This window comes from Euphorbia lathyris, chromosome 1 (assembly GCF_963576675.1).
Source record: "Euphorbia lathyris chromosome 1, ddEupLath1.1, whole genome shotgun sequence".
Lineage (NCBI taxonomy): Eukaryota > Viridiplantae > Streptophyta > Magnoliopsida > Malpighiales > Euphorbiaceae > Euphorbia > Euphorbia lathyris.
In genome coordinates this window covers 18639105-18661848 of record NC_088910.1, presented here as the reverse complement: position 1 = coordinate 18661848, position 22744 = coordinate 18639105, and the positions used below count along the sequence as shown (strand labels likewise).

At 36.0% G+C, this 22744-nt stretch overlaps 1 long non-coding RNA gene and 1 other non-coding gene across 2 annotated transcripts; one reads left to right on the top strand and one right to left on the bottom strand.

The window, feature by feature from the left end:
* Nucleotides 1-2912: 2912 nt before the first annotated feature.
* Nucleotides 2913-2986, top strand: TRNAN-GUU (transfer RNA asparagine (anticodon GUU)). The gene has a single exon. It is a non-coding gene; the product is annotated as a tRNA-Asn (tRNA).
* A 4000-nt stretch (nucleotides 2987-6986) lies between these two features.
* Nucleotides 6987-7599, bottom strand: LOC136220025 (uncharacterized). Its single transcript, XR_010684367.1, has 2 exons — nucleotides 7245-7599; nucleotides 6987-7150 (listed from the first exon to the last, which is right to left on the bottom strand). It is a non-coding gene; the product is annotated as an uncharacterized lncRNA (long non-coding RNA).
* Nucleotides 7600-22744: the final 15145 nt, after the last annotated feature.

Sequence of the window (22744 nt, the reverse complement as noted above, 5' to 3'; positions counted from 1 at the left end):
ATAAATACAGATACAGACACAGATACAGAAATGATTCTTGGACACTCTATAAATACAGATACAGAAATGACTCTTGGATAATACACTGAACCACATTAAAGACTCTATTAATTATAAGTTTATTATTTCAACAATTGCTTATTCGCTATTTTATTGTAGTGTCTAGATCTCTAGTATGCTTTTATTTCCGATACTGGTATTAGAGCGATTGTTATATTTCCGTTAATTGCTAATTTATTTATTACATGTGTTGATAAAATCTGAAAAGCAGTGCATGATTAGCAATGGTAGTGTTAGCGATATTTTGCGAACATGCTAATTTCGACCTTGTCACGTGTGGTTAAGATGCGGGCGTGCCAGAGAAGATTATTTCTCAATTAAAATGGTTAAGTTTATGGAATTTGCGCGCCAAAACTTGAAATCTAAACGAGGCGATTGGCGAAGGACGCAAGGATTGAAAAAGTCCCTCTTGGGTCTCTAGCGCCGTTATAGAAACTTTGCTAGATAAATCAATTTTTTTATTTAAGCTAATGCGGGTAAATTGAAGTTGTGTAAAATAAAGAATTTAAAGTGCGAAATTGACACGAGATTTGGGAAAATTGGTATTTATTGATATGAATAAGTGTTTGAATACATATGTTCAAAGTAAGCATTAAAAATGAAATGAATTACAATTGAAAAATCTCTATATTAAACATATAGGTAATCAATTGAATTAGAATAAACAAATCAATACAAAGAATTGAAATGCGATAAAATAAATTAAAATTCAACAACAAACTCGGAGCCACAATAACTATCTCGGATTGACGTTGAATTTTGGTGTTGGTGCGAGGTTCTCGGAGAGCTGCAGCCGGTCGGGCCCGTACGGTATGTGCTCTTCGCAATGACTAAACGTATGGTAGGCAAATGGGGCAGATTTAACCTTCAACTTCGGTAGGCTCGTTTGGATGCTTAAAAACATGGAATTAGATGAATAAGTAGGCTAAACTTAACTTCAGGATGCCAGGAACAAACTTCTATAAGGGATCGACGGCAAAAACGGATTTTAAATGGACGAAATTGAGTCTTGAAAACGATTGGACGAATCTGGAAAAAACTGGAAACAGAACCACTACAAAAATTTGGGCTGCAAAGACTGGATTGTAACTATGGTTTCTGGGCACGGAATTGGGAAAATAAATACACCAGATTTAACTTCAGGATGTCAGGAACAACTTTGTCGAAGGAATTGAAAGCAAAAAATGACTTTAAACGGACGAAATCGGGCTTTGAAAATAGTTGGACGAATCTGGAAAACTGAGTTGAAAATAGAATTCTAGCTAAGGATTGAACAAATTAAAGGCTTGGGAAATTGTTAAATTGAATTAAAAAAAAACTTGGAAAGAGGCTATTGGAACTTGAATTAAGGCTAAAGGAGAGCTAAAGAAGGAACTGAAGCTAAGAAAAATGAAGAACGAAAGGAAGAACTTGAAGAACTAAGAACAAAAGGAACTAGAGATTAAGCATTGGAGCTTTGAGATGGGGTTTTGTGTGTAAATGAGTGTGTTTTTTATGAAGAATGGAGGGTCTATTTATAGTTTTTTGGAGTGGCGTTTTGGTAATTATTGAGTGGTATTTTGGTAATTGTTTATCAACTAACCCTTAAAATTCTCTCTAACCTTGCCCACTACCTTGCCACATCACCCCACTTCCTCAACTTCCACAAACCACCACTAACTACCATGCCACATCACTCCACTACCTTGTGGTTGGAGAGATTCTCAAAGCTTGGGCCTAGGTGTGGGGGTGAGCTCGTAGTTGTGTCCGGGTGCGTTCGGAGAAGTCGGTGACCGAAGACAGGCTCTGGGCGAGAACTGACCTCTAGCTTGCCGAGACAAAGAACACGCCCCGCATAAGTCTGGTTACGCCCCGCGTAATGGAGCCTCTGAACCTGATGCGTCTTGTTGATACGTTTTACGTGTGGCGTATAGGAAGGTACGTCCCGCGTAGTGGAGTCTCTGAAGTGGAACGTTTTCGGAAGGCTGGTATACGTTCCGCGTATAGGAAGGCACGCCCCGCGTGTTTGTCCTGCTGATCCTGGAGCGCCTTGTTGATGTGTCTTACGCGTGGCGTATAGGAAGGTACGTCCCGCGTAGTGGAGTCTCTGAAGTGGAACGTCTTCGGATGGCTGGTATACGTTCCGTGTATAGGAAGGCACGCCCCGCGTGTTTGTGCTTTTGATCCTGGAGCGCCTTGTTGATGCGTCTTACGCGTGGCGTATAGGAAGGTACGTCCCGCGTAGTGGAGTCTCTGAAGTGGAACGTCTTCGGATGGCTGGTATACGTTCCGCGTATAGAAATGCACGCCTCGCGCACTTGAGGTGAGTTTACGAATGTATTTTTATTTTTATTTTATTTTCTATATAAACTATATCCTAAAATCGAAACCCAAGCATTCTATATACATAAAATAAAATTTATTTTATTTTGGGCCAACAGGTAGATATTCCAGTAGAGAAATAGATGATCCATGATGTTCATGTAGACATAGTATGCTCTCCAACACATGTTATATTCACCAACACAACCATCCCCAAGCCTCAAGGTTTGTGACTTTCTATTTTGGATTATCTAATGCAAATTTCAATACATGGATTAAACAGTTCCTGTTTTTATTTTCTTCTTTTCCAATAAAATAAGACGAACTTTCTATATTATGAAGCTTCAAGAAATTGAAAAGAAAAATATGGACTCATGAGAGCAATTTTTGTTTCTATTTTTCTTCGGTCAGACATGCATTGTTAACAGAAACGTGGAGGTGAATTATAATAATGAGAATTGCCCGAATGATTTATAAAGTACAAAAATATGGTGATGTGTTCCAGTTGATGTTGTAGTTTTGTATTATATTAATAAAATTAAAATGTACTTGCTGGAGTAGCTCAGTTGGTTAGAGCGTGTGGCTGTTAACCACAAGGTCGAAGGTTCAACCCCTTCCTCTAGCGACTTTCTTCTATAATTGTGTGTTAGATGTTGAAGTTTTGATATATTTTTCAAGAAACTTTAAATTTTATCCAAACAAACTTTCTTTGGGAAAGGTGAATGAGGTAAAAGGATAAATCACTTTTACTGTATTTGATTCTCATTAAATTATAAAAGTTTAGAGCTTACATATTTATATTTCTTTTAAGGCTTGTGATGGATGATGTTAATGGCTTTGATTGTGTAGAGTGTGGTACATCATAGTAATGCTGCTAAGCTTCTGGAATGTGCTAAAGGATAATAGGGCAAAAATGCACCTGGCTGTGAGAAATGACCAAAATAACCTTGGTAATCCAAAGGTCTAATTCGATAAGTTAAGAAGTCTAGAAGGTTTTTGTTGGCATCATTTGTACTTCATCCTAAAAGACTTTTCACTATCTTCTTTTTCTTCCAAAGACTGAACCTTTCTTCTTCAATTTCTTCTCTATTTGTGTGATAATCTCATTATACATTGTTATAAAATTAACTTTCAAATTAGGGGTTTCAAAAATTGATTTATTTTTATAGTATTAGTATTATATATTTTATATATTATTGAATAGGGATAAGAGCAAAATTTAACCCTAATGTTTGACAGAAAGTTAAACTCTTTCCTTTAGAGACATTTTCTAGCACATTAATATGTGTTTTTTTTGTATATTTCTAATTTTTCAAAAGTCAAAAGCGGAAAATTAATTTTGAACAAAATTATCTTATACGACATCATTATTTTTATCGATGTTAGCTGAAAAACTACAGAGTTTTATCTGCAACTAAATGTAACCATTGCTTTTTTTAAAATTAATCCTTATTATTACTAATATATCAGAAATATATATGAACTTTATATGTATGTTAGACGGTGAATTTTAAGTAACTTTAAATTTTACCAAAGAATCTCTCTTTGGAAAATTCATCGACATAAAATTAACTTCAACTTAGGGGTTTCAAACTTGATTTATCTGTAAAGTATTTGTATTACATATTATTATATAATGGTAAAAGTAAAATTTAGCCGTAATGTTTTAGGGGAAGTTAGCCATAACATATGAAATAGTAAAATTTACCCTAACATTTCCAAGGAATATCAATTAGTCCTACGTTATTGAAAATTTTATAAGCTTAATTTGACTATTATTTCACTATCACTTTAGACTTTCTAAATATCAATTATGTCTAAGACATTTACTGCCTTACTAGTGACTTTCTTCAATAATTGCATGTTAGATGTTGAATTTTTGATATATTTTTCAAGAAACTTTAAATTTTATCCAAAGAAACTTTCTTTGGCAAATACATTGTCATTAAATTAACTTTCAAATTAGGGGTTTCAAAAATTGATTTATCTTTATAGTATTAGTATTATATATTTTATATATTATTAAATAGGGATAAGAGCAAAATTTAATCCTAAGGTGTCTCGTTCCGTTATCGAGGTCTAAATTGGTATCTTTTTTTAAACGTTAAACCTATATTTGTGCTATTTTGTACGCGGAGCCTAAATTCATAATTCTCCAAAAACCATAGGCTTATTTTGGTACCGTGAAGCTCTTAGCCTATCTGTTGAGAGCTTACGTATGACTGTTGAGGTCATGGGTTCCAATCACATTGGGATGGGATGGGTTAGAGGTTTTCTTTTATCTTTAATGTAATTTTTCTTTGATCTTTCTTGAAAATGTTAACGTTAAATTTGACGCATCCTATTATAAATGATATAAAAATGGATTCGGATCCCCTCCTGTTCACCAAAAACATGAGGGGATCTGTTTATTCAATTTCAGCCCTTTGATTAAATTTAAGGGCTGAGATGAATTAACTCTAATTAATTAGTTTTTTTAAAGATAAGATTAAGAATAACAGTTCTCTTAAAAATTATTACGCACCCTCCCCACTCACTCATTTTCCAATTAATTAATTATTTTAGTTTTTTATCTTAAAACTAAAAAGCTTAAATTACATCTATGGCCACTGAATTATACTCATTTTAATATTAAGATCATTGAACTTCAATTTTTAATAGTATAGTCACCAAATTTTACACTTTTAATACCGGTGGCCACTGAACGCTTCAAAACGACTGTTGACAATCTTAAAATAGAAAATTAGAAGAGTTAATGATATTTTAAGGAACTTTAATTCTTGAATTTGATATTTTTTAACACCGTGACCATTCAACTTTTACTAACTTCTCAAAATGACCTTTAACGACATTAAAATGAAAATATTCAAGAATTAAAGTTGTTCAGAACGAGATTTACCATGAAACCACATTTTTTATTTTCCAAAATCACATTTTTTGGAGCTTTCTCTCTCTAAAAGTTCACTATCTCTCCTAACCAAACAACACCTAAATAACCTCAAAATGAAAATTTTCAAGAATTAAAATTTCTTATAATATTATTAACACTTCGAATTTTTTATTTTGAGACCGTCAACGAGCTTTGAGGTGTTGAGTCGCTACCGATGTTAAAAAGTATAAAGTTCAGTAACCATACCGTTTAAGAATTGAAGTTGAGTGACTATAATATTAAAATGAGTATAATTCAGTAGCCATATGTATAATTTAGCTTTTTAATTTTAAGATAAAAAAACTAAAATAATTAATTAATTGGAAGATGGATCAGTGAGGGAGGGAGGGAGGGTGTGCGGTAACTATTTTTAACTTAAACTAAGAACTCTTATTTTTTAAGCTTATCTTAAAAAAAACTAATTAATTAGAGTTAATTCATCTCAGCCCTTAAATTTAATCAAATGGCTGAAATTGAATAAACAGATCCCCTCCTGTTTTTGGTGGACAGGAGGGGATCCGAATCCATTGTTATTGTACGAGAAATCACTGCCTTATTTAAAACACTATATATATATTAATGATTTTCTTTTTTACTTTTTTTTTTCCTTGTTACCAAAGAAGGTCAGGGTAGAGGTTGAAAAGAAAAAGAAAAGAAAAACTATGAACGAAAATTTGGACTAACAGAAGAACCAAATGGTCCTAAAAAAGTTGTGAAGGAGACCTGTACGAGGCATACCAAAGTCATTATGTCTTAAAGGAAAAGAAACCTTTGAAATTTATCATACAATCAGCATCACGGGTTGCTTTAGCGCAGAGTGCGATACGTTTCTGATATAGAGCTAGTGAAATCCGAACCCATTTAATACTGCCTATATCTGAGACGGTAGGTTGAGGGAGGTGTTTCGATGATATGCTGCTTCAGAATACTAGAATAAGAGGTCTTCTTAAATGGGGCATTACAAAAAAAAGTTATAATCCAGAAATGCGCCCATTACAAAGTTACTTCTAACATCTGCAATTGTAACGGCTTGCTGGTTATAAATAACCATGATTTTGCTTGTTATAAAGGACTGTTTTTTTTCCAACAGTGTCTTGTGACATATGATAGCGCGTGATTGATCCATAGTGTAGTGTATGGTGGTTCTTTATAGTGATCTTCCCGGATGATTTTAAAAGTTGGGTTAGAAACTGTTAATGATTGATGTTGAAGTCACCTACTTGCATGTTTGAAAGTTTTGGATTGTCTTTCTAGAGCACTCATAAGACTTAAGATGTGCTTAGAAAAAAAAATCAAAGGTTTTTACATGGGGGTCTCAATTTAAGTTATTGTAGTTCAAGAATAATTCACTTCTTTAACTAGAATTATTATAATATTTCACTATGTATTATTTCAATTCAAAGATGTTTATTTTTTTTTATCTTATTCAATTCAAAGATGTTAATATTTAGTTTTAATACTTTATTTTGCCCTTTTTTTTCTTCATTTGCAGAACAAATCCATTTGTGGCTTGTGTCCTTAATTAGTGAAGGTTTTTCAGCTTGATTTCTTTCATTCATCTTTTCTCTCTGTTTTTTCACAACGTTTGATTCGTCATGCAAGGAAACCAAATTCAGCTTGTGTTAACCTTGGAGTGTGATTGGTGTTTTCAAATTGGTTAATTAAGTTGGTTATATATATATATATATAATAGACATTAACAGCATAAATATCAACAATATATATAGATAACTTTGTAAATCCATTTATTCATAAGATAATATGATATCTAGAAACATATTAGAATAGAACATTTCAGAATTTTTTATTATAAATTATAATTAACATCTCTTCATGTAGCACGAGGAAGAACTGTATAACCTGAAATGATTTGGAAAAAAAATTAAATTAATTATGAAAGATTAAAAATAAATATTATATAGATATAGATTATGTGAAAAGAGAGTAAACTTACTTCCACATTTCATTCCTGGTTTAACCTGAACACCACAGGTTCGAGCTATATAAATAACTTTTTCCATGCTAATCACAGCTTCAACTCCCGGAGTTACATACTTGCAAGTGCAAGGAACATCATCGTGTTTTAACACTTGACAACAATCTTTAGATGGTGGAATTTTCGGTCCCGGTTTCAGTATAAATTTACCACAATGAGCTTTTAAGGCAGAAATTTGATCTTCACAACCAGCGGAAACAGTTTGATCATTCAAAATAAGAGCCCCCACCATTAAAAATGTTGCTATAACCATCAAAATTGGAGTCTTTGTGTTTTCCATTTCTCTAAATCTGAGTTGTTTTTTTGATATGTAAATGGGTGATTGAGATGTTTGAGTTCATGGCAATATGATATTTATATTAAGAAGGAAGCAATTACTTTTCTCTCTGATTGGTAGTAAGTTTCTGAATTAAAATGCCAAATGGCAAAAACAGGATCATATGAATATCTTAATAGAATCCATTACAAATTTATTTAAACCTATTTTTAGTAAGAAAATTCTAAAGATATCCATTACAAATCTAGGAGGGATGTGAAGTTCAGCACTTTTAAGTTAAGAATATTAGGGGTGCCTGTTCACCATCTGAAATTAATAAATTATGTCTTAAATGAATTAAGTTCAATTAGTTATTTTGTGGATATGAAGTTATATGAACTTTAAATTCAGTTATAAGATAATTATTGTTGGATGCTTATTTTACATAGAACTCACCTAAATATGAGAAAAAAAGTATTTTCATTGCTAAAGGTTTTTTTTTTGGTTCGTAAGTGATGCAGCGGAATAAACAGACTTTCGTTCTAAACGAATGCTCGCGCACGAACAAAGCTTAAAACCGTCAACTATCGTTGAATCGCGCACGACTAACGAAAATTGGAAGAAAGAGATTAAACTCTAAAATTTTTATTAATCAATAACTGCCTTACATAAGGTGGGGGTCGAGCCTTTATATAGGCTGACAAATAAAAACCTAATCCGAAACCTAAAAGGAAAAGGTAAACAACAAAACAAGGAAAGTGCGATAAAACACAAAAAGGCCGATTTGAGGCCCTAAACGACCTCGGATGGCTAAAAAATAATGAGTGGGGAGAAAATCGCTCATTAAAAGCATACTTTTTATACTTTTAAGGGTTAAGGTGCAAAAATACCCCTAACGTTTTGGGTCAGGAGCAATTTTGCCCCTAACGTCTAAAATGATGCAATTTTGCCCCTAACGTTGGAAGTCAAGAGCAATTTTACCCCTAACGTTAATAAATTGGGTCAATTTCAAACATTATTATAAAACACAGATATTTTTGTTCCTTATTCAGCACCAATTGCATAACAATTCGTTCTGAAAAAATGATTTCATGTTTTTTATAATTTAATAATAAAATTTGAGATTAATATTTATCAATTCGGTGAATTTTTTAAATTTATTTTATCTAATTCGTACAAAAAGACAGTATATATATATATATTTTTTTTTCACATCCCAACATATGTTTATGATTTGTTACGAATAAAATGACACACGTATGAAGTGTAGATGACAAGATTAATGACCGAGAAGACAATTTGATGAATTATTTCTCAAATTGACCCAATTTATTAACGTTAGGGGTAAAATTGCTCTTGGCTTCCAACGTTAGGGGTAAAATTGCACCATTTTAGACGTTAGGGGTAAAATTGCTCCTCGCCCAAAACGTTAAGGGTATTTTTGCACCTTAACCCTACTTTTAATGGGTGGAAACAAAAACTGGTAACTATTAGTCTTAAAAAACTTAACTTTACTCAATTTTCTAATGTTACGCTCATTATAGGTGCTAACTTTTTGAGCGGGATACATTCCCACCCAAACAAAACCTAACTGCAGTCCACCTCTGTGCTCCACGAAACTACCGCTCTCTCCCTCTCCCTCTCCCTCTCCCTCGCCTCTCTCTTTCATTAGCTCCGGAAATCATTCTCTTATACCGATTAGCTCTAGGAACCATCCTCGTCCACCACTATTTTCATATTTCGGTCAATTTGACAAACCCCAGAATCGACTGGAACAAGAATCGGTAAGCTCCATTTTGTTTGAGATTGTTGCCCTGGGTACTCTTTTCCTCAAAATCAGAGTTTCTCTAGTTTGCAAATTAAGTAGAAGTTAGGCTATTTCATTGTTTATTTGTGTAAATGTCGTTATTCATATCTCCTTATGTGTTTATTTGCAGATCTACTGGAAAACCTAATTTGTGTGGTTCTGTTTTTCCTATGCTTGCTTTCCTTTTTTTTTGTTCGACTTTGTTAGACTTTTGCTAACAATATGTTTGTTTGAACAATTTTACAGATACAATCTTTCAATTTTGGGGCTTTGAATTAATTACTTGAACCCTCTTGTGCAGTACAAAGAGAAGCATCGTTATATGGGTGGGTTTCTCTGAAATATGTTTTACTTTGTAAAAGCTTTCATGAATTTCAATTGCACAGATAGGCATTAGGACTGAATTTCAATCTTGTCTGTGTCTTGGAATGACTCTGTATGATGAATTAAACTTTTCCAATGATGAGAATTGAGAAGAATTAATAATTTTCCCGCAAATTAATATCAATTCCCTTGTCCTGATTGGATATACTTCTATTGATATAGTGAAATGTATTTTAATTTGTATATGAGGAGAAAGACAGTAATTTTAAGCACTTTTATTCTTCACTCTTATAACTTGCCTTTTATTTCACTAATTAGGAGAATTATTATTTGAATAAAACTAGGAAGAGTATAGTACCATTTCATACTTGAATACTAAGTTTGGCATAGAAAATTCCTAATACAGACACTGTAAAATGAATGAGAAGCAAACCATACTAGTGTGTCAAATGGGTGCACATAGTCCTTTCCTCTTGATTTCACTTGCTTTCACTGAGCCTGGCCTTTCTTTTCTCAATAAAGAAAAACACAAACAAGGGTATGACAGAGAAAGCACTGAAGCAAACAGAGGCAATATCAACGGAGACATGACGGCCGGTGATGGCCTTGACCTCCAAGAGTTTTTCTGTTTCATGAGTATATGTATTCTGACCATAAGCAACCTCATGTTTATCAAAGTTGAAAGCATAGACACATACGAAGTACGTAGCAGAAGGCACACCATGCTCAATAGTCCATGTGTAACTTTGGTTCTTGTTTGAAGAAGTGTAAGGCATATTAACGATTTTGAATTGGCAAGTCTTGTCCTTAGATAGACAATCCTCTGTTTTTCTCCATGAAACTGGAGTATACGTGTCATTTAAATAATAGAGAAGTCAATTGATTCGATGTAGCTGTCAAGTGGTTCCTCCTAAAGAATAGTTCACAGTCCCGGCTCTGCTTCACTCTTCCTCTCGTTTATTCTTCGTAATTGCTGTTAATGTTTGACTTTCTCTAATTCTTTTTGGATATTTGAATTCGAGTTGTGACTAATTTTCTAAATTTCTCTTTAGCAGATTTTGAGAGCGTATTTCGTGGTGCTGCCATTGAGAGACGAGGGCCCGATCTCACTTGGATTATCGAACCCACCTGGTCTCTTTATTGGATCCTTAGCTCTAACTTTGATTGCTGCACCTTTGTCCACGCTTTTTTCTCTCTTGGTCTAAGTTGTCTAAAGCTAAGGTACTTGGATTACATTTTATAGCTCTTAAATGCTTCAAATATTATTATATAGATAATGTACATGAAATTATTATAATCTTCTGCTGAATTTAACTTCTTTTAGTACTGGATTCTCTGTTTTGCCAATAGAAATATTTGATACACTTGTTTTTCTATTTTTAGTCTGTTAGTTGGTGTTATTGAAATTTTAGGTTTTACTTTTGATGCACAAATTTTTTTGGTATATCACTTGTTATGTTCTTCTTTCTACGGCATTCTTCATCATTTGGAATATTTCCACAAGCTAAGGTAGTTTCATATGAGAAATTGAGTCTTTAATCCAAGTTTTTATTGTAAATTCAATCATCATTATTAGGTGTCTAATTAATACTTAAATGCCTAGTGTGCAGTGTCTGTATCCACTTAATTGAAGAAGGATTTACAAGTTAATAGCAGTAAGAATGGCTGTCCTGCAGATTCTAGCAGTGAATATCTTTTTGCAATTCGTTACGCTTCAATTAATTTAGTTTGCCATTGGATATTCGAACTTAGTGATTGGTGTGAATTATTGTTATTTAAGGTTAGAATTCTGATTTGGCAATTTGAGTTATTGAATTGATTGATTGGAATATTTGAGAAATTTTGTTGATTAATGCAATTAGGTTGAGCATATGATGAACTATTATTTTAAGCCTAGTTCTAGTATAGTTTATTAGTTGAGATTAATGTTACAATTCTGCTTTTGGCAATTTCAATTCCTAGTTAAAGTTGAGTTCACTAGTTGAGATTTAATGTTGAAATTCGAAAATGCTTTTTCAATAAATGCTTTTTTGCTTGTTTAGGTGGTGAATTTCTCTTCAAAAATCATAGAATATAATGTTTCCCTTGGTGATGTACTCTAGTTTATTAACTTTAAAAGCCTTTTCTAAGTTGGTGATAAGTTTGTGTCTCCATGCATTTTTGTTTGTGTAATCCATTTAAATAAGAGCAAAAAAGTACAATTAAGTTGAATTGGGAAGAGAAAGTTAATTGATGGTAAATTTTACTGTATAACTATACACTCTGTTTCTAATTTCTGCAGTGGACAAATTCCTTCCAAATTGATTTGCAATATTACACAAGAACTCGTGATTATACTGATATTCATCTCCTCGGTTGTGGCCTAGTAAGTTGGACTCTTAAATTTTTTTTTGTCTATTCTTTCTTCTCATTGTGTTAGTGGATATTCAATGCTTCTATTCTGCTATTTATTTATATTATTCAAAAGGTTAGTAATTGGAAAGAGTATATATCGCTTGGTCATTAAAGTAGTTTACTATTGTTAATTACAGCTGCACAGGGAAACTTGAGCGGCATATATCTGATTGAGAAAACTTTAGCTATATGTAAGAAGACATTCCAAGCTTCCAAACGTAAACGAAAAGAAAAATTATATATGATAACTCTGTAGATACATTTAAATGCAGCAAATTCATATATAGTTCTGGCGTCTAACGTAATACCTTTTACAATCAGGTGTTTTATGTGAAAACGTTTGTAATTAGAACCATAGGCGAACCTATTGATGGAAGAGCCGAGTCTTCGTCCTCTTCGACCTTGGATGCCCACTCGGAGTTGCAATCAGAACCATAGGTGAACCCATAGACATCATCTTTTGGCAGATATGCACAATGTTTTTGGTATTTAGCTCTATTCTTTGTAGATTTCTTTACTTTGACTATTTAATCGGTAGTATAATAAAATTCTGATTTCATTTCGTAGGAGTTCCCAATACTTTGAATGTGATTATACCTTATTTGCTCAAGTGTAAAAATTATACCTTCAATCTATGATATGTCTTATTATTAATGATATGGTTTCATTTGGAATTGGTTATCTATGTGTTTTTATTTAAAAGTTTGATGTTATTTTAATTTGTTTGAGACTTGAATATATCTAATTTAGAGTAGCTCCTTTCAATCCAAATCATTATAAATATTTTTAATTAGACGATTTTTAATCATTATAAATACTTCTAATGAGCGTATTTTTAATCACTATAAATGCTTCTAATGAGTGTATTTTGAATCATTATATAGTTTTTAATAAGGGTAAATGTCCACTCATTGTAAGTTAATAATGAGCGGAATCATTCCGCTCATTAATACTTTTAGTAAGAAGGGCTTTCTCAAGGGGAAAATTCCGCTCATTAAAAACTTTTAATAAGTGGAACTAGACTTTTAGTGATGGTTTTTCCCATCATTAAATCCTCTTTTTCTTGTAGTGGTTTGGGCCGGGTCAGACCTAACATTTATTAGATATATATTAGAGAAATAGATTATTTACTCACTTACTACAACAACAACAACAACAACAAAGCCTTAGTCCCGAAATGATTCGGGGTCGGCTAACATGAACCATCATATAAAACCGTGAAAATCAAGTCGTGTCAGCGACACAGATTCGCTCCCTCCACTCCGTCCTATCCACTACCATATTTTCCTCAATTCCCAATAAACTCATATCACTCTCGATCACCCTCCTCCAAGTTTGCTTAGGTCTTCCCCTACCCCTCACCACTACATCTCTTTGCCACTCTTCGGTTCTCCTAACCGGCGCATCAAGCGCTCTACGTCTCACATGGCCAAACCACCTTAGTCGGTTTTCTCTCATTTTATTCTCAATAGATGTGACCCCTACTTTTGTCCTAATTATTTCATTACGCACCCGGTCCTTTCTCGTGTGACCACACATCCATCTCAACATACGCATCTCCGCCACCGACATCTTATGGATGTGGCAGTGTTTCACTGCCCAACACTCCGTACCATATAACAATGCTGGTCTAATTGCCGTTGTAGAATTTTCCCTTCAATCTATTAGGCATGCCGGGATCACAAAGGAAACCCGTAGCACTCTTCCACTTCGACCAACCAGCTTTAATCCTATGAGCAACATCTCCATCTACTTCTCCATCCGTTTGGATAATAGATCCTAAATACCGGAAGCAATCCGAGGCCTGAACAACTCTCCCATCTAGGATGATTGTCCCTGCCTCCCTACTCCTACGGCCGCTAAACTTACACTCCAAATATTCTGTCTTACTTCGACTCAACTTAAAGCCTCTAGATTCTAGAGTTTGCCTCCATAGTTCCAACTTCATCTCCACTCCTTCTTTCGTCTCCTCAACCAACACAATATCATCTGCAAACAGCATGCACCATGGTATACCATCTTGAAGTGAACTTGTTAGTTCATCCATAACGATGGCAAAAAGAAATGGGCTTAGTGCGGAACCTTGATGCACTCCAATCGTAATAGGAAACTCTTCAGTCTTCCCAACACTAGTACGTACACTCGTGCATACTCCCTCATACATGTCCTTTATGATGTCAATATATTTCCGCGAAATGCCTTTCCTTATCAAGGCCCACCAAAGTACTTCCCTTGGTACCTTATCATATGCTTTCTCCAAGTCAATGAAAACCATATGCAAGTCTTTCTTCTTATTTCGATAGTGCTCCATTAATTGTCTCATTAGATGGATGGCTTCCATAGTTGATCTTCCCGGCATAAAGCCAAACTGGTTTTCCGAGATCTTCACCGTCCTCCTTAGCCTTTGTTCAATCACTCGCTCCCAAAGTTTCATAGTGTGACTCATTAATTTGATTCCCCGATAGTTGGCACAATCTTGGACATCGCCTTTGTTCTTATACAAAGGGATTAAGGTACTTTTCCTCCATTCTGATGGCATCTTATTGTTTCTCCAAATTTTGTTGAAGAACGTCGTCAACCATTCGAATCCTCTTTCTCCCAAACATCTCCAAATCTCAATAGGGATGCCATCAGGTCCTACTGCTTTCTTCAACTTCATCTTACTTAATGCCATTTTGACTTCACCCTTTTGAATTCTCCGCAGGCATTCATGATTTATCATATCGTGATGGATACTTATATCTCCAACATCTTGTTGGCGATCTCCATTAAATAAGTCATCAAAATAGGACCTCCATCGTTCCTTGATATCCTTATCTCCAACTAGGACTTTCTGGTCCACATCCTTCACACATTTAACTTTTCCGAGATCTCGCGTCTTCCTATCTCTCATCCGAGCAATTCTATATATGTCTCTTTCCCCTTCTTTCGTATCCAATCTTGTATACAGATCCCGATTCACCTTTGCTCTAGCATCTCGTATGACCTTCTTTACTTCCCTTTTAGCCTCTTTGTATTTTTCGTAGTTCTCGTCACTCCTACATTTTCCCAATAGTTTATAGGATTCTCTCTTACTCTTTACTGCTTGTCGTACTTCTTCTGTCCACCAAGATGTGTCCTTACCCGGTGGCATGCTACCTTTAGATTCCCCTAGAACTTCCTTCGCTACTTCCCTTATACTATGCTCCATCTTATTCCATATCGAATCTATATCTGAATCCATATTGCAAGTCCAAATATCTTTTTTGGTCATCTCATCCACAAATTTTTGTTGATTCTCCCCTTGCAATTTCCACCACTTAATCTTAGTCTCTACTTGAGGTGTTTGTTTTCTTATACATTTCCTACTTCGAAAATCTAGCACCACTACTCTATGTTGGGTTGTCGTACTCTCACCAGGGATCACCTTACAATCAATATAACTCTTTCTCCAAGCACTCCTTACTAAGAAGAAGTCAATTTGGCTCGCATTACCGCCACTCCGATAAGTCACTAAGTGGGATGTTCTCTTCATAAACCATGTGTTCATGATACTCAAGTCATATGCTGATGCGAATTCCAAAATATCATTTCCTGCTTCATTCTTATCTCCAAAACCATACCCTCCATGAACACTCTCAAACCCATCTCGCCTAGAACCCACGTGTCCATTGAGATCACCCCCTAGTACCATTTTTTCATCCCTAGGAACCTGTTGCACCACTTCCTCTAAGTCATCCCAAAAAGCTTGTCTTATAGACACATCTAATCCTATTTGTGGCGCATATGCACTAATGACATTCACAACCTCATCCCCTATCACTAGCTTAACACTCATAATTCTATCGCTCTTCCTAGACACCGCTACTACCTCATCAATATACTCCCTATCAATAAGAATACCTACTCCATTTCTACCCTCACTTACTGTTTGTATAAAATAGTTAGTTAGCATTAGTCTTTCACTGAAACGTGAACTGTACTTATTATATATACTATTTTACAAATTAATGGAATCACAGAACAATTACAATTGTTACATGGTATCAGAGACCTAAACCTAAACCTAAATTTTTCTCTATCTTCCTACCCTCCCCCTTCCCCTTGCTTCCGACCTACAGCCGCCGCAGCCACTTCCGGCGCACCTCCTCCTCTTCCGTAACACTAAAACTCGAACCACTAAAACACCACATACACCGCAACCATGAGCACCAACACCGAGAAATCCTCCACCGGCACTCCTCCAAACAACAATTCTCACACAAATCAGTCAGACAAAAACCCTAGCCCTCATCCATCCCTTACCGTCTCCAACATCTCCACCTTCGTCAAAATAACCCTTGATACTGAAAAAGGGCACTATCCAACCTGGGCCGCCCTATTCAAACTCCACGCCAAAGCCTTCGATGTTCTTGACCACATCATTCCCTCACCCGAAAACGCTTCCGACAACCCTCTAGAAATTACCAATCCTGCACTCTGGTCCCGAATTGACGCTGTTGTCCTCCAATGGATTTACAGCACCATATCACTTGATCTGCTACACACCATCATTGAGGCAGACTCTACTGCTGCCATAGCCTGGAGCAAACTCCAAGACATCTTCTCAGACAACAAACATTCCCGTGCCCTATTCCTCCAACAAGAATTTTTCAAAATCAAATTGGATAATTTTTCCGACATCTCTTCATACTGCCAACACCTAAAATCCATCTATGATCAACTTTCTAATGTGGATTGTCCTGTCACAAATGATCAAATGGTCCTCCAACTTATCTCTGGCCTAACTGATGCCTATGACACAGTCGGCACTCAGATTCGTCATGGGGATCCACTACCCTCCTTTCCCAAGGCTCGCTCAATGCTCATTCTTGAAGAAACAGCACGCTCTCGCAAACACAGTACCTCAACTGAATCTGTCGCCCTCACAGCCACATCGGCCGAACCAGCCGCGCAGCCTTCGCACCACCAACCTGTGCGACCTGCGCATAATCGTAATTCTGCATCTTACCGTGGCGGACGGTACAATAATCGGAACTACAGGGGCAGAGGGGGCCGATATCCATACCGACCTGCACATAACCAGAATTATCGCCCCGCCTCTCCCCCAACTTGGGCTTACTCTCAGCCATGGGCTACACCTCCTTGCCCGTTTCCAACGAACTCATGGCAGCCCCAGGGTCCATCCGGACATCAGACACAGCAACCAGGAATCCTAGGACCACGCCCTCATGCTCCTCAGGCTCATCTGAACATGTATCAACAACCCTATTTGCCTACTGACATTGCCGAAGCCATGCACACAATGTCAATTGCACCACCTCCTGATCAGTGGCATATGGACACAGGAGCAACCTCTCACATGACTGCTCACAAAGGTACACTCACTTCTTATTTTAATTCGAGCCTCAATGGAAATATTATTGTTGGTAATGGTCACTGTGTACCTATTTGTGGTTCTGGTAATGCTAGTTTGGGTCCTAAACACCACTCATTGAAATTAAATAACGTCTTGCATGCTCCTCAACTTATCAAAAATCTTGTTTCTGTCCGTCAATTTACTAAAGATAACCAAGTTTCTGTCGAATTTGATCCCTTGGGTTTTTCTGTGAAGGATTTACAGACGGGAACACATATCATGAGATGTAACAGTACCGGGGATCTTTATCCAGTCATGTCAAGTCCGGTCACCTCGTCGTCCTCCCCTTCCGTCTTTACTGCACTGTCTTCTGAAGTCTGGCACAATCGTCTAGGACATCCAGGGCCCCCTATTCTGAATGTTCTTATGAGTCAAAAATCAATTTTATGTACTAGGAATAAGAATGTTTCTGTTTGTACTTCTTGTATTAATGGAAAACAAGTTAAATTACCATTTCAGTCATCGCACAATTTTACTTCTATGCCATTTGATTTAATTCATAGTGATATCTGGACTTCTCCTATCTTAAGCTCTAGTGGTCATCGTTACTATGTATTGTTCCTTGATAATTACACAAATTTTCTATGGACGTTTCCCCTAGCTAACAAGTCTCAAGTATATTCGGTATTCCTTACCTTTCGTTCTTTTGTTCGAACTCAATTTGAGCGTGATATCAAAGTGTTTCAATGTGATAATGGAGGCGAATTTAACAATAACTCTTTTTGCCAATTTTGTAATCAAAACGGAATGCAATTCCGATTTTCTTGTTCGTACACATCACCCCAAAACGGTAAATCCGAACGCACAATTCGAACAATTAATAATATTGTGCGAACCATAATGAATCATGCATCCATTCCTTTCCATTTCTGGCATCATGGTCTTGAACTTGCCACATATTTACTTAACATCTATCCTCACAAAATCCTAAATTATCAATCTCCCACTAAAATACTCTACCAAAAAGATCCCACTTACACTCATCTACGGGTTTTCGGATGTCTATGTTTCCCTCTTATTCCATCCACATCACGACATAAGCTTGAAGCCCGTTCATTCCCATGTGTATTCCTTGGATATCCACTGAACCATAGAGGATATAAATGCTATGATTTAACCAAGCACAAAATCATTGTTTCTCGTCATGTCGTCTTCGATGAATCGGTGTATCCATTCTCGTTTCAATCCGCGCCTTGCGCATCAGGTACTGTCCCCTCCCAAATTCATGAAATTCCCGTCCTACCTCCACATCTAGTCCCTGCGTCGGTAGTTCGAAAGTCGTCAAATGCGTCTCCCGTGTCTGCGTCCGAGTCGTCTACCTCAGTCTCCCCTATCGTTGAGTCTGTCGTCTCCCCAGCGTCTCGTAAGTCCTCTCCTGCGATGTCCGCATCCGAGTCTACGCCCACCCCGTCGTCCCCTTCCGCGTCGTCCAGGGACACTGTCACATCATCTCCTATGTCATCTGATTCCCTGTCGCCCCATTCTGCTAAGTCGTCCAGTCCTATGTCGCACAATTCCGCGTCGTCCAGTCCATCATCCCCTCATTCGTCCGTCCCCGTGTCGTCCAAATCAACCTCATCTGCGTCTAATTCCTCGTCGACCCTCGGGTCCCTATCGCATGCTCCATCCCTCACACACATATCCTCACCTAATAGCAGTTCAGATTCCAATTCAACATCATCTGAACATTCTCCCATTGGCTCCCCAAATTCCCTAATTCCTGCATCCAATCCTAACACACACACCATGACCACCCGTGCCCAACACGGCATTCATAAGCAGCGTAGAATGCTTAACTTGTCTGCTTCTGTATCATCTAATGTTTCTCCTCTTCCCAAAACACCACTTCTTGCCTTATCTGATCCAAATTGGACACAGGCCATGACTGATGAATTTGAGGCTCTTATTCAAAATAAGACGTGGGTACTCGTACCCCGTCCAAATAATGCTAATGTTATTCATAGTTGGTGGATTTTCAGGCACAAAACCAAATCTGACGGATCTTTCGAGAGATACAAAGCAAGGCTGGTTGGTAATGGTTCAGGACAACTGTCCGGTGTTGACTGTGGTGAGACTTTCAGCCCTGTGGTCAAACCAGCTACCATTCGGGCAGTTCTCAGCATTGCATTATCAAAGAATTGGAACATTAGGCAGCTGGATGTCAAAAATGCTTTCCTCCATGGAGAACTGAATGAGACAGTATATATGCATCAACCACTGGGCTTCCGGGATTCTAGGTACCCTGATCATGTTTGTCTATTGAAGAAATCCTTGTATGGATTGAAACAAGCTCCCCGCACATGGTACCATAGATTTGCAACTTTTGTCACCACCTTGGGTTTCAGACATAGCATCTCTGATCACTCACTGTTTATTCACCAGCATGGCTCAGACACTGCATACATCTTGTTGTACGTTGATGATATTGTGTTGATCACCTCTTCTGATAAGCTTCAGGGTCATATTCTATCCAAACTAAATTCAGAATTTGCTATGAAAGATCTGGGACCTCTTCACTACTTCTTGGGTATATCAGTTACTCACTCTCCGGGTTCCATGTTCCTGTCGCAAAGAAAGTATGCATCCGAAATTATAGCCAAGGCAGGCCTTGGGTCATGTAATGCCGCGGCTACACCTGTCGACACAAAACAGAAGCTCAGTATCTCTTCCGGCTCTGCATATCACAATCCCACAGAATACAGACAGCTAGCAGGTGCTCTTCAGTATCTTACACTCACTCGGCCGGACATCTCATATGCCGTTCAACAGATCTGTCTGTTTATGCATGACCCAAAAACATCTCACATGGCAGCTCTCAAAAGGATACTTCGGTATATACAAGGTACTATTGACTATGGTCTCAACCTGCTAGCATCATCTACTTGCCAATTGATATCTTATACTGATGCGGAGTGGGCTGGATGCCCGTGAATAGGTCTACTTCTGCTCGAGATATATGGCATGAAATTGACGAAATGTATGGAGAAAGACATGGTCCATTAGTATTTTATTTGCATCGAGAAATATGTGGATTTACTCAAGACAGTTTATCAATAGTTGAGTTTTTTTAGCAAAATCAAAAGGTTGTGGGATGAATATGTTCTCAAAACCAGCCAAGACTTGCATGTGGTGAATCACATACTATTGCTAAAGAATTGTATCAAGAAGAGAACTTAAAGCAATTCTTATTTGGTCTTAATTCTGATTTTGATCATGTTAAAGGTTAGATACTTTTAGTGGATCCACTGCCCTCTGTGGATAAGGTATATTCAATGTTATAGTGTATTGAGCAAATGTGACAATTATCAGGTCGGTATCGTTTTCATGTGGTATCAATATTTTCTTGTTAGTGTCAAAACGAGTCAACGCTAAAGCAATCAAAAAACTTTTGTATCATAATTATGTTAATCTAACCGGATTAGTGTGGATTTCATATCGTATTTTCAGGTCATATGTAATTTTATTATGTATGTATATTAGTGACGATTTTGAAAATATACGAGCATACGTACTACTTTTAAATTTATGTCAAGTTTTTTATTAATATGTTAATATTAACCATTCATGTACAATTGATTTATATTTTTAGTATTTGTATTATATATTATTATATAAGGATAAAAGTAAAAGTTAACCCTAACATTTTAAGGAAAGTTAGCCATAACATATGAAGAGCCATGTTGACATGCACTTTAATGACCAAATAAATTTGGCCATTTACCGTTAGATCTAGGCTTATTAAATCTAAGCTTTAGGATGCTTTGAATCTTCATCCTATGATTCTAATAAGCCTAGATCTAATGGTTAATGGCCGAATACTACATGGTCATTAATGTGAATCTGATCAAAACTGAACATATGAAATAGTAAAAACTTTAACCCTAACGTTTTCAAGCAAGATAAATCTTAGTCCTACATTACCAAAAATTTTATAAGCTTCATTTGACTCTTATTTAACTATCAATTCAGACTTTCAAAAATCAATTATGTCTAAAATATTTACTGTATTAAAATGTTTCAATTAAGTGTGTCATAAGTTTATCACAAATTATTTTGTCAAATTGTCTAAAATATTTAGTATATTACTAGTATAGTTACAAACAACAAACAAAAAATATAGGAAATAGCTTCAGTTTATCGACAACATGTTTGGATGCTCCGGTGTTACAGTTAAACGAAAATTTCAAATTTTCAATGGCACTTAGGTAAAATTGATCTTGCTTGAAAACGTTACTATTAAATTTGTACAATTACATGTTAGGAATCTGCATTTCTACAACTTGTAAATGGTTTCTGCACGTTTGTGTCTACATTTCTGCGTGTAGTGATGAACCCAAGCTTTTGGATTGTAGAGAACTCTGATGCCTAAATAGTCATTTGGGCCGAATTGATCGGGAGGAGTCCGATTAGCCATGGCGGCCGAGCCTGAAGGACAGCACCACAGAAGGGGTTCCCACGGCTTTATAGGTCTAATCCCATGGGTTATTTATTATGCGCTTCTTAAATGGCAAATCACCAAAAAAAAGTTGTAATCATAACCAGAAAATGCGCCCATTACAAAGTTACTTCTAACATCTGCAATTGCTGGTTACTAATAACCATGATTTTGCTTGTTACAAACGACTGTTTTCTTTCTGCAGTATCTTTGACATATGATAGGCAGTGATTGATCCAAAGTATAGTGTAGGGTGTTATAGATTAATATAAGATCTACCAGACCTTAACTACTAGCTTGAGCTTTTAGTTAAAACCGTATCACATGATATCATAGCCTTTTTTACCAAAATGAGGGTTCGAGTCCAGACAACCTCATGAATTTGTGGAATTAAAAAAATCACTTCTTTAACTAGAGTTATTATAATATTTCACTAAGTATTAGTTCAATTCAAAGATGTTAATATTTAGTTTTAATACTTTCTTTTGCCCTTTTTTCTTCATTTGCACAACAAAGGCATTTGTGCTCTTAATTAGTGAATTTTTTTCAGCTTGATTTCTTTAATTATCCAAACCAGTTCCTCTGTTACTTAAAAAAATGTAATTATTTTTACTGCAACAAACTGGAAAATAACTTTCATTCATCTTTTTTCTCTGTTTCTTCGCAATTTTTGATTCGTCATGCAAGGAAACTAAATCTAGCATTTGGTTTTGATGATATTATACAAATTATACATCAAAATTAGTTAATTAGTTGGTTATATATATATATATATATATATATATATAATCGACATTAACAGCATAAACATCAACAATATATATAGTAAACTCAAACTTATAAA